Source organism: Catharus ustulatus, chromosome 5 (genome assembly GCF_009819885.2).
Source record: "Catharus ustulatus isolate bCatUst1 chromosome 5, bCatUst1.pri.v2, whole genome shotgun sequence".
Classification (NCBI taxonomy): Eukaryota; Metazoa; Chordata; class Aves; order Passeriformes; family Turdidae; genus Catharus; species Catharus ustulatus.
The window spans coordinates 24,126,481-24,140,306 of NC_046225.1; the positions used below are offsets into that span (position 1 = coordinate 24,126,481).

A 13,826-nucleotide genomic window follows, 5' to 3' on the forward strand; every position below is an offset into this window, starting at 1 on the left:
AACGAATTTTCCTCTTGTAGCTATATGCATATTTTCCATACGTTGCTGTAGATATCTTCGTTTCTTTTACACTTTCAATTGTAAAGAGAGAAGGAAATACATTCTCATTCTCCAGACTGAAAGCAGTGGATTGTGTGGAGAAAATGGTACCAAATGAAGAAGGATAGTTGCTAAAAAAATTTGTGCAAGTCTTAAAATAGTCCATCAGATTGGAATAATAGAACTCCAGTTGCCTAGAGCCTTGAATACTTGATGCTTCTGATAATGAAGCATATTTGAGTGGGAAAACAGTCTGAAAAATAAGTTTAATGCACAAAGGTATGATGATACAGCTTTGATATTGTTGTAACTCTCATTTAGTACAAATTTAATAGTGGCAGGTTAACCTAGGGCCTCTTTATCAAAGGAGGGCTAAACAGTCTATGGGCTTTTCTTAATCCTATCGGTTTCTCAGCTTCCCTGCCCTTTCCCCATTAAAGTAGAATAAATAGTTTTATGAATGTCATGTTACTCTGAAACAGACTGAAGGGTGGATCCTGATTTTACAAGACAAAACACATAGTGAGATGCAAAATAGGAGATAAATGTTATCCCAGACCTGTCTAGATCAAGAATGAAAATAAGAATTGAGTTCTTGTGTGCCTACAAATCCCACATACTTAACAAGTCTCCATGAACATACTTGGGAAATAGCTATATATAATAAAAATAATGTAAAACAATTGTCATTAGAAGGATTGGTCAGGTGTGCAGAAAGACAAATCTGATATCAACTATAATATTTTTAACATTCCTGATTATGATCTGATTGCTTTATGTCACAGCTATTAATTAATGGTTGTCTCTTCTAAGGGAGTGTTACCTAAAAACTAAAGAAGGTCAAATGCTAACCAACATAGACAAAAAGGAGGAGTCAGCGCACAGGCAGGGCAGCTGATAGGAACGTGAGATGTGAGCAAAGCAAACAGTTTTGGTATGCGTGGTACGAGTTATATGATGTCAGTCCAGCAGAGACCCCCAGAAACCCATGTGCTCTTCTTAACAGTTACCTGAATGGTTCTTACCTTTACCAAGAGACATTTTGGTTGTTAAGGTTTCCTGTCGTGCTTGGGGTGAGGGGAAATCAATGTTTTATTTTTCATTTCCATGGTTACATAAGTATCAAACAGCAGGGGGAGGAAAAAGGTCACTGATGGCTTTTTTTCCTCCAGTGTGATGGAAGCCGTCCTTACTAATAATTTAATATAGTTTAAAAAAGATTTGGATACTTCTCAAAGCAGCCTTCTGCTTTTTTCTATTAATATTTTTTAATATTTAATTTTATACTTATTTGTGCTTGGGGAAAGTGCTTTCTTTTAAAAAAAATCCTTTAAGGAAAATCTTAAAGTGACTGCAGATCAGTAAGTCATTAGTTGAACAATTTTTTCTCTCGAACAAAAAAAAAAAATGCAGTGCTGTCTGCATTATGATGTTAAAGATCAATTTATTCAGAGTGACTGTAAATTTAATGCATTGGTATTTTACTTCACAGGTGTTTTTTTTATCCTGCTTTCACGCTTAACAGATCTTTGATGTCTGTTACGTTGTCCCAAATAAACACACTTGAATATGTGGAAATACCACAGAAGGGCAGGTTTTACTGCATGGTTTTTAAAGTTAAATAAAACACAGCCGTGTAAAAGACAGAAATGTGATTTGGTTTGTAACACTGGGTGTAACAAAAAGACCTTAGCAGAAGAGGAGCAAAAGATCTTCTCGTCTACTGTAACTTAATCACTTCTGACAGATATTTGCCTAGCCTGTTTTAAAACCTCCAGTGATGGATATTCCATAGCCTCCAAAGGCAGCCTGTTCAGTCTATTACTCTTACTTGAAAGTTTTCCAAAACTTAAATCTTGCTTTCTTTTACATGTCTGCATCAGACCTGGTGAACACTTTAGTCCCATTCTCGTACCAACTTACTTTGTCTTTGAAGAACAAGACCAGGTCCCCCATTTATCTTCTCTTCTGTAGACTAAACAACTGCACTTCTTTCAAGCTTTTTGATCTTCTTTGAAGTGTCTTGAAAAAGTTGAGAGACAGGAAAGGGGAATCTGACAAAGGCAAATCTCCTGTGCCATTTGTAGGGGGTCTTGAGTACGTATGGGTTCAACATGAGCATTGCTTGGGCAGCCTCTTGAGCATCTGAGGCAATTTACCTGTAATAAAATTTTTGCTTCTCCCTTACTCCATCCTGTGTCCCTCACACTTGCTTTCTAGAGCAGTTAGAAGTTTGAACCTTTTTTTTTGCTTTAAACTGGAGCAGACCGGTGTGGCAGGGTATTAGACTCCCAGGTGAGAAATCATTCTCTGCAGTTTTTGTGGTGTAGTGTTGTGTTAATTGATTGAGTTGTTACTTGCCTTTATGCTTTTTGAGCCATAAAGTTTTCTAATGGTGAAGTCCATAAAAAGTGTGAAACATATTGCAAGGACATATTTTTCTCCTGAAAATAGTGCCCCTGTGGTTCCAGTCAGAAGAATAGATTTGATGGATGAAACAAAAGAAGGTGGTTTTTTGAGCTTAGTAAATAGTGCTAGTTTGCTTGGGTAGCATGATGGCTCCAAATGTTTTGAGATTGTCCATTTGATTATTCCTAAACTTTCCAAACATCCATGTTTACATTTAAATAGGAAAACTTCCGTGCCTGAGCTTGCTCTGTGCTTCTAGCAAATGCTTTTAAGTTCAGTACTGTTAGAAATTTCTGGGCAATTATAACTGGTTTTAGGCATGGCAGTAGCTGTCAATCTTGATTACAAAGTTCAGTGTGCCAGATTCCTGTTCTTTCTAGGGAACAGTTGCTTATGATCAATCTCTAGGCAACCTCAACCAGTACCTCACTGCTCTCAATTCTTAAGTTCTTATGGCACTTAATATAAATTAACAGTCTAGAAACTGTTCTTTGACTTCCAGAACTGTAGAGAGGAAAGATTAAACTAACATTAGTATTAGAAAACATTATGTACTGTTTTTAATCATCATCTGCTAAAAAAAATTTGTGTAGAACTCATTCTTTCCTCAGAATTCTGAAATGCTGACAGATTCTATTCTGGATTAAGGGAAAATTGAATTCCTGGCAGCTGGTAACGTATTAAACATCATCAAAAATTGCCTCAAGTTAGCACATGTCTTCTTAAGGTCATTTGCTTCAATCTTTTGGCATAAAACTACCTATTATAGAAGACTTCTATATCCATTTCCTTCTCATCAGGAGCTTTCCCAGCATAGCTGAGTACAAATTAATAGTGTAAAGCTTAGTCTGTGACTTCAGGACCCTCTCTCGGAAACTGTCCATGGCTATTGGATCTGATTTCTATCCCAGAGTGTTTCTCAGTTACAGTTTAATATACAGCTTTGTAGTGGCATCTTGTTTCAGACTCTCAGGATAAGCGGACAGATCATTTCAGCAGCTCATCTGTCTGGGGCACCTGGGGACTGCTGTTCCCCCAGGAGTGCAGGAGCTGGTGCATGGCATGCAAGAGGCATTGCACTTGGCTTATTGGCAGCTGCTTGGAGGCAAGACCCTAAGTTCACAACTGTGAACACATCTGCTAGTCCTACTCTACTGTAAGACTGGAAACCTTCTGTGTCAAGGGCTCTAATAATTGGCAACAGCCACACACTAAGGAAGTCACTGTTGCCAGCTAGGATATGATGCTGAATTGTACCCCAGGGAAATTAATCTTTTCTTAGGGGTTCAGTTACCCTTGCTGCATCACAGTGGGTAAGTACAGTAGTTTCACGAATACAAGCCGCACGGATTATAAGCCGCACCCCCGGTGCCTCGACAATGTTGCTGTCTTTGTCAATAGATAAGCCGCACCCCGAATATTAGCCGCACTTTCGTTCGTCGCGAGAATCCGTGCGCAGCTTTCACAAATTGGCCAATTAGTAACAGGATCGCGGCATAGCGGGCTTTACTGGCTCGGGCGGGGCCAGGAAGGCTCGGCCCGCTCATGGTTGCCGACGGGGCCGGGTGGCCCAGCTCAGCGCCACGGCTCGGCGGGGCTGGCCGGGTGGTGCTGCCGCCCGCCGGCTCGCTGGCCCCCTCTCCCGTCATCACCGCCCCGCCTGCCGGCGTTCGCTCGCCCTGGCTTGGCAGGCTGCCGCCGCCGGGCTCGCCGCCCGCCCCGGCTGCCAGCTTTTCGCTCGCCCCGCTGCCGCTTTCGCTCGCCCTGCGCCGCGCCTCGCGAGCGCCGCGCCCGCCGTGCCGCGGCGCTTTCGCGAGCGCGGCGCTTTCGCGGCGGCGGCTCGCGTCGGCGGCTCGCGCGGCGCCTTCGCGAGCGCGAGCGGGGGGCTTTCGCTCGAGCCGAGCGGCGCTTTCGCGAGCGCCGCTTTCGCTCGCCCGCCGGCAGGGCTGCCGCACCGCCGCCACCAGGCTCGCCGGCCGCCCCCTCCCGTCTGCACCGCCGCCGCGTTTCCTCGCCCTGGCCGGCACTGCAGGCCCCCGCACCGCCGGGCTCCCCCACGCTGCTGGCCCCGATTCTGCTGGGCTTCCCTCGCTGCCAGGCAGCCCCACCGCCGGCCTTCCTGCTTTCTGCCATGCTCCCCTGCACTGCTAGCCCCAGTTCTCCCGGGCTCCCCCGCCATGCTGGCTCAGGCTCTGCCGCCCTCCCTGCCCCGCCCTGCTGGCTCAGGCTCTGCCGCCCGCCCCCACACTGCTGGCCCCGCCTCTGCCAGGCTTTCCCACCTCTGCCGGGGCCGGCCGGGCTCCAGCTTGGCTTGGGGCTGCCGCGGGCTCTCACTTCCGTGTTGGCAGCTTTTAGAATTTTGTTAATAGATTAGCCGCCCCGGAATATTAGCCGCACTTCCGGGTTTCCACCAAAATTTTGGTCAAATTGGTGCGGCTTGTATTCGTGAAATTACTGTAGTTTCACATCCAAATGACCCTCTATAAAATAATGCTTGTGATAAGAACTAGGCACACACATATCTTTTCCTTTGCATTTTACTTTGCAAACTTACCTGCAAATTAGCACTTTAGAAGATGTTAAACCAACATATGTCAATTGAAAATAGCTGTTTAAAAAATACTGGATTTTTAAAAGAAGAATTTGGAACACAGCAAATTTAGAATTTAGCTAACTTGTCTTAAAACTTCTTTTGTTTATGTAGTTTGAATCCATAAATGAAAAATGGCTATTCCCCAAAAGCTGCTTGGAGGATTCTTCTGTCAGAGACTATCAGTCTTAATAGCTGACATCAGCCCTCTCAATATCCAAGATGAGTGCACAGGGAGTGAGTTTGCTTTTGTGATTTTTTTTTTTTTCCACTGCACAGATCAGCATTAAAAGAGGGGAAATAATTTTCATCCTAGGAGTTTTAAAAGCTTTGAATGCCAAGTGCTTCTCACTGCATACAACTACAAAGAATGTTAGGTACTGCTGGCACATGGTTTTGAAGCGACATGAAACTGCTTCAGATTTCTGAGGATTAGTTGACAGACCACTTTAGATAGAGAAGTTCATTTAGACTTTTCATTCCACAGCTGAATAAATAATTTTCTCTGCACAGGGTTAGTTAGTATCTTTATGGGTTTTCATTAAAATATCATCTTATTCTATTATGTGAGTAAATTCAGCATTGGAAAATACAATTCTTTGTGATGTGTGGGGGGAGGGGTTTTTTTTTCTGTGTAAATAAGGTGCTGCAGCTGCAGGCTTGAAGTTCATCAAGGACTGCTCTTACCCTGAAAATTTTGTTTGACAGCTTTGTTGCACTCCATTAAAAGATGTTTGCCATTATTCTTGCACTGATTACACACAGACATGCACCCAAACATGCATGTTTTCAGTTTTTTCTTCAGGTTTTATTTGGCCCATGTAAAAAATGCCTAAACTTTATGCTTCAGTAAATACAAGCAGCTACTAATGTGTGTGAAGTTAGAGGACACGAATGCTTTCGAAATACATCTGCATGAGGTCTGCTCAGTGCTTTTGTGAGTAAATAATTGCTATTTTTAACATGCACACTTGTTTTAATTGAATAGTTAAATCCTGTTTTCCTTTAGCTGTGCTACAAGATACTACTTTTACATGTAGAAAAGCTGATATTAATGTGAAAGTAGTAAATGTCAATATTCTTTTTTAACACACTTGGACTATGTAAGATAACTAGCAGACAGGTTTCAGATATTAAGAGCATTAGGAGCTGAAGTGGAGCAGGGGGATCAATGTTCCTGTGAACTACCTAACCAAAACCGTTATTTTGCAGACTGTTGTGCAGACATGAAATACATTGTTAAATGATATTCCAAAACTTTAAGTTTCTAAGGAAAAGATATTCTGGAAGTGTCTTCTTAGCAGCTAGGGTTTTTGACAAGAATTTTTATCCTCATTGCTGTGACAGACCCTAAAGAAAAATACCAGATTTGAGAGGTATTTTAAAAATGTGCCTTTGTTCTCAACTGAGACTTCTCCTAGGGAGAGAGTATAAACAGCTATTTCTTTTCCTTTCTGTAACTTGCTGTACTTGTTCTAAATTAAGGAGGTAGTGTTTAATGTTCACTTTTTTTAGGATAAGTTGGCAAAAATCAGTAAAATGCCTAAGAAACTGTTCTACTTGGCATCAACAGGCAGATTTCAGTGCAGTTCTGATTCTTCTCTCTGATTTATGAGTAGTTTACTCTGTAGTTACAACAGTAATCTAAAGGCTTCACTTTACTTTCCCAGTATAAAAACCCTAGAGGGTGAACCACAGTACAGATTCTTTGAGTTGGCATATGCTGACCTTGCAGACTGTCCAGATGCAGCTGAGTCCTCTTAAATTTCTGAATTTATAGGCATATGTGTGTGTCTGTAATTGTAAAAGTTCATCACCTGTCAGGGAAGTTTTATGAGGATACTTTAAGACATGAATAGCAAATACTTTTTAATATATGGTATTATTTTATATGTATGTGCACACACATCTATATATAACCACAAAAAACCCAACAAAATGAAAGATAACCAAAAATGAACAAAAACCCTTGTCTGTTTTTGATGTAAGCTTTCTGTTCCAAAGACCTGAATGTATTTTGAGTTTGGAAATCGGTGATTACAGTCAAAAGAAATGAGACAGTGTGTTGTGGGTGTTGCATCTTTCCCATAATGGATTTATTGTGGGAATTCTTGTGCACGTGGTGATCATTTACTGAAAGATTTTGATAGTATTATTAAAATATTAATGCCGTGGGATTCAAAAGATAAACATTGTTGAAAAATACATAAGGCTGTCCAACTGTTTTGGCATATGAGCTCCTACTTAAACTGCAGCCTGCACTACAAAGCATAGCCAGATGAATCTCTAGGGCACTTGCAGGAACCTGGCAGATGCAGTGGGTGTGGAACCCGGTGAGACTTCAGTCAAGCCGTGCAAAGAAATTGCTTTCCTTGAGCTGTGTTGTGAGCCGTCCTTGGCTGTTGCTGGGCAGACTGCTCAGATTAGTAAATTAAGGTGTAAATTTTGTTACAGACCGCATCCAAATCTTGACTGCTCTCTTAACTTGGACAGAACTCCTTAAGGGTGATCCTGTCCTCTGCTTGTTTAGTCCTTGGAGTGTCTGCCTCAGAGGTGGGAAAGAAACACAAAGTTGATTCAGAATTTGATTGAGGCAAACATTAGTAGAAACTTCTCCTGAGTAGACAGTTAGCACAATTTTACATCAGGGATGTGAATGAAGCTGCAAGTATTCTGAACCTTTTGAGTGTTGCAGCTGTAGCATGTTAAGGTATGATGCAGTTAATGAATACCATGTGGCATCAACTAAAGTCTTGAAATGCAAATTAAACAAAATACTAAAATGATATTTACTTCTGACTGTTCTAATGATCTCTACCATATCAATCCAAGACATCCATTTAATGAAAGTTAGGACAGTCAATGTCATGTTTCTACCCTATATGCTTTAATGTATGCCTTACTTCCTTATTCATGGCTTCTCATAGATTTGATTTTTACCTGTCTCATTAATGCTATGACTTGCTTGTAACTTTAGTGCATCATTCCCTTTCAAGGCAGACTTGTCTTCACGTTTAAAAATAGTCATTACTAAGTAACTTCTGTTGCCTCAAAATTGGTAACAGTGGATACGCCTTTTTGTTGTGTGCTGTTAATCATATGTTTAAAAAAATCTCATGCTGGCAGTGTTTTTCAATATGAAAAAGTTCAGTTTTCTGTGTTTTTACTGTTTACAGCACTTTAAAATAGGGAGGGGTAGGCTCTTAGGACTACTAAAAGGACCTGTCTGCAGCTGGGATTGAGCCTGATTTATCTGGCAGCCAGAAGGGTTAGACTATAGTCTCCAGAGCCAGCAAATCATTCCACAGAGCTGACATTCCTACTTGGATGGACTGTGTTAGACATTTTGGGTGTTTGAAAAGCTGCAAAGGAGTTATTCTTTGTCACTGCCAAAGATGTGAATTGAAATAGCATATAGCAACAATGTGCAGCATTGCCTACTAATTTGGTGCTTGGCAAATTCCTTTCAATACTGACCACATGGAGGCTTATGGATAGGGAATACATAATAAATTGTATTAAAAAGCTAAAGGAAAAAAACAAAAAAACCTGGTTGTTTGACTGTTTAAAGCCCCAGTTACAGCAATCACAATTTGGGGAGAAAGGAAGACAAGAGATCTGATGTCTTTCTGCAGTTATGAATCTCTAAAACTGTGCTGCCATACTTTGTAACACCGTATTAACATTTTAGGCTGTAATTTCATTTTGTTCATATTAAAAAGACCTTTTTTGTTTGTTTTTTTTTTCCAAAAAGACCAAGGTAGTAGTTTAAATATCGTTTGATCTTTTGTAGTGCCCAAATCTAGGTATCTGGCAGGGAATCACTGGTCTAGTACTGAGAGTCAGAAATCAGGTTTCATGATTATTCATTTGATAATTTTTAGGTTTCAACTTTTTATATGACAATCTACCAATACTGCTCAAATTTTGAAAAAAAACAAAACAAAAAACAAACCAGTTCTGGTTTGGGGTTGAGGATTTAGAGGTTGTTTTGTTTTGGGGGATTTTTTTACCTTTTAAATTTTTTTTGTGGATTGTTTTTGTTTCTTTTGGGGGTGAATTTTGTTTGCATGTTTTGTGGGGGTCATTTTATTTGTGGGTTTTTTGTTTGGCTGGGTATTTTTTTTCCTTAACTTTGCTGTTGCTTTTCAAGTGTTTTCCATTGTTCTGCCAAAAATGTTTTGATAGGTCTCCTTTGCTGTATGTGGGAGACGGGACCTGGGTGAGCATCTACACTTTGAATACTTGCGCATATTTGCTTTAAGGCCTTGGATTGTATTTTTAGATGTGTGAACTTTGTGCTATGCAGGAAACATACAATTTTCCCTTACAGAGCTAACAATAGACTTTATTTCTGAAAGAGAGATGAGCTGATAGTAAATCTTCACTGATATGTGCATGCCTCAAGCACGGTATTTAATTGTAAGTGCCGTGTGCGGATTGCACTAAAGACAACCCATGGAAATGATTGTTTTCTGAGAGGAGCATCTAGAGCTTCCTCTATGTCTGACAAAAAAACAATCAGTGATTGTTTTTGAGAACTGACAACTTACTAAACCACTGTGAAAGCTGGGCACGCCTCTGTGGATATTCATTTTAAATGAACAAGCCTGGGAAGTGCCCCTTCTTCCTTCTGCCTAAGAGGTGACATCGGACCTGAGCCCCTCCGCAGAGCCCAGGCAGGGCTGATGGGCTCTGACGCAGGGCCCTGTTTTGGCCAGGGCCCGGATAGGAAGGGGGAAGCAGTCTGCTCAGCTGATAAGATCCTACCCTCCCTTCCCCCTCAGTATGGCCAGGGGGCCTGTGGCTCAGCTGAACATCTAACTAGCGTTAAAACCCTGCCCTGCCACTGGCCCGGGCTGAGCCAGGGGGTCCACGCATCCCTGGAGCGGCTCCAGGCCAGGCCTGCCTTGCCACAGCCCCCTGCAGCCTGGTGACAGGGGTCCCCCCCCCAGAATGGAATGCAGCCAAGCAACACAGCACTATTGCTGGCTGGGCCCCTGCTAAGATCCTAGTCCAGCCCAGTGTGGCTGCCAAAAAGACTCTATCTTAAATAGGTTCTGGTCGCTGCCCAGAAGAGATCACAGTCCTGGGCAAGGTATGAACTCTTTCACTGCCCAGAATGAGACTGGCAGACACTTTGTTCTCTCTCCTGAGTGAAAGAAAAGGACTGAGATAGACATACAGAGAAACAACATGAGGACACCAAGGTCAGTAGAGTCAGGTCCCAGATGGAAGGGATTGATGGAGATCCTTCACTCTTGGGCTGAAATCCTCTTGTAAGGCTATGGAGAAGATATGGTTGATATATCAGACTCTTTTTTTTCCCTGTAACTCATGGAATGCATTATGAAGTGAATGAAATGTTCTAACTGTAGACATGAGCAGAGGCATTTGTGCTAAAGTAAGCAGATGTTGAAGTGGCTGTGATCTTATGAGAAGTTTGAATGAAGACAAGAGATGAAGATCCCTGCTGCCCCACCAGGAAAGAGAAGAAAGATCTCTTTTTTTCAAAATGAAGAGGGCTTTTGTTTGAACTGTTATAATCGTTAAAGTATGCCCCATAAATTGATATGGTCCTCAATAACAGTCGTGGGAAGACTGCTACTCGAGGAAGTGATCAGATTTCCATTCTCCCAGGCAGCTGATTCACTGTGACATCGAGGCCAAGAGAAAACTCTTTCTTGTGGAGAAAATCTCTTTAGACTGAGGAGAAGTCTCCTCTTCTACGTAAATTGGTGAATGACTATTTTAGAGATGGTAAAACTGACTGATTTGTTTCTGTACATAGTCAGTGTGAAAGAAAAAAGTTATGGGGGGAGATAAATGCTCTTAAAGTTTTATTGTGATTCTTGTTATTTTTTCTTATAGTTCTAGTAATAAATTTTTCTTTATACCCTGTATTGCCTTCCTCCTAATCCTGTCTCACAGCAGGAAATGAGTAAATAATTATAGTGGGTGCACTGGCGCTTTGACCAATGCCAAACCAGCGACAGTGCACTATGTCTTTCTTCTCTCCATTATAGGAAGGACATGATGGGTTTGATAGTAATGCAATGCAGAAGTATCTGATACTTAAAAGTCTTCTGTTTTCTTTCTCAGCATTATATTGTTCATTATTGATACCTTTGCCTATTTGTATATGGGTTATTAAAAGGCACATTTTTTGAAACTGTTCATGAACCAGCTCCAGATTTTACTTTTTTTGATTGAGAAATTATATTTTTTTAATTGAGGATTTTTTTAAATTAAGGAATTATATTTTTCCGCACATGAAACTGTGGAAAACCTGCATTTCCAGTAAATAAATCTGATTATTTTCTGTCTGTTAAAGCCTGGAATCACATGATCTTTTGGAACTTCATTTCCTGAGAAGGGATATATGGGTATAAAGCCATTATTGTGTTTTACAAACGTATAACAGGTATAATGCCAGTGGAATACCCAGCCTTCTGCGGTAATGATGTGTAATAAGTGCATGAAGGTTACTAAATATACCTGATTTCCAAATGTCCTAGCACAGAAACTGTTTGATTGAAAATTTGTAGCAAAGTGTTTCAGGCCATTGCTTTCTAAGGCAAATGGGGAACTGCCGTTAGATTTTCTTTGCATTACTTATAGTGAAGTGTGGGATGATCAAGTCAAAACTAAGACTTGATCTCAAAACTAATTAGTTGTAGCTCTCCTGTGTTTTAGTTTGGATTTTTTCTATAGTTTAAATTTTCAGAGGTTTGAAAACTGGACCTTAAGTTTTTCTACAAAAATGTGAAGTCATCAATCAGGTATTTTAAATCTTAGCCGAAGAATGCTGACAGCCTCAGGCCTAGAACATTTATCAAAAGTTAGGAGAAACCTTTAAGAAGAAATTGGGTTTATAAAGCATGGATCTGTATTCTCCAAGATGAGAAAAGGTGGCATGAATTACAACAGTTGCCTAGTTGCAGTGATACTTTGGTCAGCCAAAGAAAACATACTTCCAGTCTGCTTTCTTCTGTTTTGATCTGCTAAGTGTGGTTCCTTACCTTGCAGAATAAAAAGGTGTGATGTGAGATTCTCAAATCTGGTTCACTGTATCCTCACAGTTCATAGAAGTACAAAGCACAGGATAGCAGAATCTGGCAAACAGCTGGCCCGTTCTCTTATGTTTATGGGTTTTGTAAGATTGTCTGCCAGAAAGGACCATACTCAAGAAAAGATGCTCAGATAGAAGGCTTTGAACACACTTCTTGCAGAAACAAAGTGATTGTTAGTATTTGGTCCTTTTACAGAGAGTAGAATACTTTGCTATACCAGTTGGCCACAATCCGGCAAAGAAAGAAAAAGAGTTTAATTTGAAATCTGCTTAGGATTTAAGACCAAAAGCTAGGAAGAGTAAATTAACAGTAAGTACTTTTGAGAGAAATTAACCTTTGTTGTTTTGATAACTTCTAGAATAAGCCACTGTTTCTGTTTAATTTGAACGTATGTATGTTCAAATAATGTCAATTGAAAAAGCCAACATGTCTTTCGCTGATCTTTATTTTTCCCTCCAGCGAGAAAAATGAAATCTTAGGTCTTGGGTTGGCAGCCACTCGTTAACATACCGTAAATATATGCCTCACAGAGAATGCAACCTGGGCCATTGTGTGGGTTGTTACCTTTTCTTTGTTAAAGATGAATAGAACTAGGTTTGCTGTAGGAATACTTGATTCCTCCATGGCAAGCACAGAGCAAAGGGTAGCGATGGGTGTCAGCAAAGCTCCATGCAGGGGAGAATGATGTCCAGGTGTGGTGGGCTGTCAAAGTTTACCCTCTTACTATGAAGGAATTAATGTGTACATGGGAGAGGAAGAGAGGAGAAGGAGGCCCTTGTGGCTGAATCTCCTGCAGTTGTAATCTTAGTTCGTGTGTTGATATTAGCAAAGCATTGCAAGAAAAAGCTGAGAGCTTTAAACTGAGCTTTTTAAAACTTCCAGCTGGAAAAAGGAATTCTCAAAGCTAATTGTTTTAGGCTTTAGCAGCCATTTTTTTCCAATTTCAGGTGTTACTTTTTATTTTGCTTGTTTGTTTTGTATTGTATTTTTGTGTTTAAAGTTTGCTTTTCCAATAGCAGGAAGTAATTGGTTCCATGTTTGTACTATGGATAGATTACAAAATTAATTTTTGGAGTTTTATGTTCTAAATTTTGTCATTAATTTTATAGGGATTTTAGCTTTTTCTTGCCTATAACAATTTAAGAGTAAGCTACAACCAGGTTTATGTTTTTAGTATGTTTTGTGTGTTCAGTTTTTGATTTGGATATATTCTAAGGTTGAGGCCAAAGTTGACAAAGTATTAAAATTTGGGGATAATTTGTACTGTATAAGAAGTCTCGATTTATTATAGTTTACCACTTAGGGGACACTTCCACACTACTTGTTTTTGAGCAACAAAGTAGCATAGTATCTGTTTTCTACTGTGATGGTACTGCAGCTACTTTGAAGATGGCAGCAGGCAGTGCTTTCAGTTTAAAAAAAGATGGGCAACTCTCTTAATCAGCAGGTAGAATGATGAGAAATTAAACAGCTCTTATGTGTTGATGTGTAGTTTAATGAATAACTGTACAGCTTCAGTCTTTCATTTCAAGATTTAGTTCCATTGAGTGGAGGAAGTAGATTTTGGAGTGGTTCTAAGTATCTTGCAAATAGCACAGCAGTCCCTGGAGGTCTGACATAAAACAGTTTCCCTTAGCTAAGCAAACAGGTAATTTCAGGAGGACTTTTCCAGAATGTCTGAATGTAACTACACCATACCTGTTTTTCAAAACGAG

The 13,826-nt window shown here is 40.5% G+C and overlaps 1 protein-coding gene across 4 annotated transcripts in view; it reads left to right on the top strand.

Moving 5' to 3' along the window:
• Window positions 1-13,826, top strand: part of AIMP1 (aminoacyl tRNA synthetase complex interacting multifunctional protein 1) — a 35,134-nt gene that overhangs the window by 1,781 nt on the left and 19,527 nt on the right. The window lies entirely within an intron of this gene.